The sequence below is a fragment of the Aedes albopictus genome, chromosome 3, assembly GCF_035046485.1.
Source record: "Aedes albopictus strain Foshan chromosome 3, AalbF5, whole genome shotgun sequence".
Lineage (NCBI taxonomy): Eukaryota > Metazoa > Arthropoda > Insecta > Diptera > Culicidae > Aedes > Aedes albopictus.
The window spans coordinates 273,663,390-273,667,636 of record NC_085138.1 but is presented as its reverse complement, the minus strand read 5'-3'; positions in this window follow the sequence as shown (position 1 = coordinate 273,667,636).

The following is a 4,247-nucleotide window of genomic DNA, read 5'->3' as shown; positions in this document are numbered from 1 at the left end:
CCGGTACAAATCAGACAAATGGGTGGACTCGTGCAGCCTTGTATTTTATGGCCTTCGGCGCCGCATCTCCTGCACAGTTTGCTCCCGCCAGGGCTTTTGCAGTCTCATGTTTTGTGCCCTGGTTTCAGACACCTCAAACCAACCTCCGGTGGCTCGTGAAATGTCAGATCGTATAGAAGAACGTCAGAACGTAGCTGAATCAAAGCTACCTGTGTCACTGCCGGCCCCTTCCATAACCCAATGGCCACGTCGGCCACCTGTACCTTACACTGTTGCCACAGTGCCGCGACGAGCTCATCCACTTCGGTATCCTCGTCTAGGTTTTTTACCTTCAGAGTCACCTCTTGTGTAAGAGCCCTCATCTCTACTCCTTTACCAAGGACCTCCTCCGCCAAACTTGTGTAGGCGGTACCCTTGAGCTTCTTATCGCACTTCAGCTCTAGGATCAATTCATCCTAACGAATACGTCTGATACTGTGCACGTCGGCTCCCAGTTCCACGAGCTTTGCGTCGCTTCGCATCGCATTCAAGACGTACTTCAACAGTACTTCGAATGTTATGTCTTGATAACGAGCGCGTCGCCTTTCTCGCGTTTGGCTCCTGCTCTTTTACGCCTTGGTTTGACGTCTCTTGTCACTCGACCTGCGGCTTTGTTTTCTTCTTCTTCTTCCGCTCGACCTTCGTACAATAATGGGGGTTATCCCATTGGTTCTTCCTACTCTGTGGTTGCTGAGGGCCTACCAACGATCGCAATCCCTTGTTCCCATCCCTTCGGAACGGGTCAGCCTTTTCAGGCCCACCCTTCCCAGCTTTTCGGGACACCAGGATAGGATCCGACTTGCCGGCATGAATGCCTTGCCTACCTTCGGGGTTAGTATTCGCCTAGCCTTGCGAGCACCGCCAGACAGGGTTCGTCAGGCCCCGGGACTATAATCCCTGCTGCCCCATGGCTGCTTGATCCGTATACCTATGTGAATCTTGGTACAGTTATTGGACACCATTTGCCAACCTGCCAATGCAACACTAAATAATATCGCATAAGAAACATTTTCTTAGCTTTTTAAATAGGTTCGAATTACTTTAAGAAGACATCAAAATTCCAAAAAGAAAACGCTTCCTTCTGAAATGCTCACGAAACATGATGCTTTGTTTTACTTTATACCGGCTATCACGACTCGCAAACTCGATAATTTAGCATTTCCTCTCTGCTGCAATTGTGCAAAATGAGCAGCCCCAAGCAGTCAGATTCATTGCACAAATTGAACGTGTTGAACTTTTGTCTGTAGGTAGGCAAAGAGCTGCGCTTTTTCGAGACATTGCGAAATCATCATCAGAGAAAATTAGTTTTGACAGCTGGGAATTCGCGTTCGATTGGTCAACAAACGAGACAACGAACGACTGGCGGAACGGTCCTAAAGGAAGATCTTCCGAGCACGCAAATCGTAGGCAGAGCCTACTTATAAGAGACTTGGCAGAGCAGTTATCAACAGCTCGTTAGCGCCAATTGGCAATCGCATGGCAGGTTTTACCGTGTTGAAGCGAGTTCCGGATAGTCATTCAACATGGAACAAGCGAGAACCGAGAATGTTCATTTGTTTTTTTTTTTATTTTCTGCAAAACACATGACTAATAACTTACCCAGAAATTCACACAAAACAAAAAGAGGATGCTGTATAATTTTCACTTGCAAAAATAAAACTTGTTTTTGCCAGTAGCTGACAAGCTCCAGAAAGATTTCCCATGTAACAAAACATATCTTGGCACCATTTGCCAATAGATGTGGTCAGAGAACTTTGAGTCTTTGTGAGATGTTTTATTTGTGTGATACTTTCTATCCCATCGGTGCATTTCAGGCCAAGATTCCACACACCAGAAACGGCTGTGTTTACACATCGGACCCATACGGTATCTAAAACGAGTTAACTTGCATGTCGATGATCGCTGTTCTTCGAGAACCACGCATTCCCGTGATTACTCAACTGGGAGCTCCATTTCGTGGTTGCGTGCGTGCCGAAGTAAATTACCGCAATGGAGCGAAGGAGCATGGAGACATGTGGAGATATCCCGAAGGTATAACTTAATTTAGGTTTTCAAGAAACGCAAAAGACTGCAATCCCTTATGGCGGAACGTAGTTGTCATACAACATTAGGGGGCATCCATAAAGTACGTCACGCTTAGAGGGGGGAGGGGGGTTCTGAAAAGTGTGACAAGCAATGTATTAAGTATAGGAAAAACCCGTACGAAGGGGGGAGGGGGGGTTGAAAAATCCTATTTTTGGCGTGACGTACTAAATGAATGCTCCCTTATGATGCAATGCTCAGAATGCATATTATTGTTTCGTGCAGATATTTGCAAGGCCATGCTGGTTCGATTCTCGGCCGGTTCAGTAACTTTTCGTAAAGGAAAAAGATGACATACGGTATCTTTGAGCCTACCACACGATAGGTACATTATATTCGAAAACAAGCGATTATAAAACGATATCGATAGATGATTGACCGTTCAGCATCCTACTGAACAAAAAGAACAGTGGTCTTCCTATAATACTATATATTTGTTTTGTTAATATCTACAAAACTATCGCAACAAATCTAGCTGTAATCTTTTGGTAATTACGAACTCTTTTTAGGACTAACGCAGAATTTGCTTCATGATTTCCATACAAATTTTCTCGAGATGAACACAATGGAAACCCGTCCGATGATTTTTTGAAAATGTCTACATAATGTCTTTTATGGCTATTTAACTGGACTTTTTTTCAATTATCAATCATCCAATTAGATTTCTATTCCTCTAAGAATAAACCTTCAGTTGTATTGTTCCGAGTACATCCTTGTCGAAATTTCTTTGAAAACAGTTTCATATACTCCTATACAGCATATACTCATCTCAGAACATAATCTTATACAAATGTCAATATGAAGCGATTCCCTGTAGAAATTCATGAAAAATTGTTTTCGGAGTATTTTCGGAGAACTCTCAAATGATGGAATTCTTGAAAAAGCATGGAATTCATCTGGAGGAATTACTGGACGAATGACTGTAAAAGAATAACAGGATATATTCCTAGAAGAATTGCAGGATGATTTTTTTAAGAAACTTCTTTGCAGGAGCTGCAGGAGCTGCAGGAGGTATTCTTGAAGAAACTCATGGATGGATTCCGGAATAAATCTGTGGATGAACTCTTTAAAAAATTCTCGGAGATAATTGTGAAAGAACTCCTGGATGACTTTTTGGTGAATTCCCTGACGCCTGTATCTCCTTAAAATTATCTTAAAGCATTCCAATACAAATGTCTGGAGGAGTTCCTTGAAGTAATTTAAAAATTCTGAAAAAAATCTTGGGTGAATCCTGAAAAAGATGATGAACGGATTTCTGAAATTTCTGACCGAGCTTCTCAATATTTTTTTTAAATATCAAGAGAAGAATTTCTAGAGGAATCACTACAGGAACTCCCGAAGCAATCCCTGAAGGAATATGGGAGGAATCCTTGGAGAAATTTCTTAAGAATTTGCTTGAAGACTCCCGGGAGGAATTTCTAGACAAGTTTCCAGAGGAATCCTTGGAGAATTTTTGGACAAATTCCTGGTTAAATTACTTGAGAAGTTCTTGGTGAAAGCCTGGAGGAATTCCTGAAAAACCCCTGGAGCAATTCCAAGAGGGATTTTCTGAAAGTATACCTGGAAGAAACCGCTAAAGGAATTCTTGGAGAATTCCTTGAAGGAATTTATGAAGCAATAATTGGAGGATTTTCTGGAAGTATCCCTGTAGGAATTCCAGAATGAATGGCTGGAGTATTCCCTGGATAAATTTCCAGGGAAACCTTGGATGAATTCGTGGAGGAATTTCCAAAGAAATTCCTGCAGGAATACCCAGAGGAAACCCTGGAGAAATTCCTGGAGGACTTACTGCAGAAATTCTGGGATGAATTCCTGGAGAAATCCTGAAGAATTCCCCTAGAGGAATTGTGGGCGGTATCCCTTGAGAAAATTGTGAAGAAACCTCTTGCAAAATTTCACAGAAGTTTCTGGAGAAATTCTTGAAAGAATCCCTGAAGCAATATATGGAGGAACTTTAGGAGGAACACCTAAAGGAACTTCTGGACAAATTACTGGCGGAATTCCAAGAGGAATTCCTGGAGAAATCTCTAGAGGAACTCTTGGGGTTCTTCCGAGGAACTATGCCTGGAAGAATTCCTTGATGAGTCCCTGACTGAAATTCTAGAGGAATCTCTAGAGGAATTCTG